We start from the raw sequence: 266 nt of genomic DNA on the forward strand, positions 1-266 counted from the left end.
GGCACAAATGTGAAACCACCAAAACCAGATCTGGAGGTTCAATGTCGATGTGGCATCCAAAACAACCCGCAGCCACCAGTAAACAAAACCTCCCCGGCTTAATGATCAGCCCTCCTCAGGGTCATTATTACTTAATCAATTCACCCCTGGAGCGAAATACGCAGCCCAAAGGCAATCAAGTCACGGACATTGATTTTCAGCCTGTAAACAAAGTTTAGAGAGACAGAAATGTTCAATACTTGGAGCTGAAGAGAGAGAGAGAGAGA

Source organism: Morone saxatilis, unplaced genomic scaffold (assembly GCF_004916995.1).
Source record: "Morone saxatilis isolate NCDOM2014 unplaced genomic scaffold, NCSU_SB_2.0 Contig17, whole genome shotgun sequence".
NCBI classification, from domain to species: Eukaryota; Metazoa; Chordata; class Actinopteri; family Moronidae; genus Morone; species Morone saxatilis.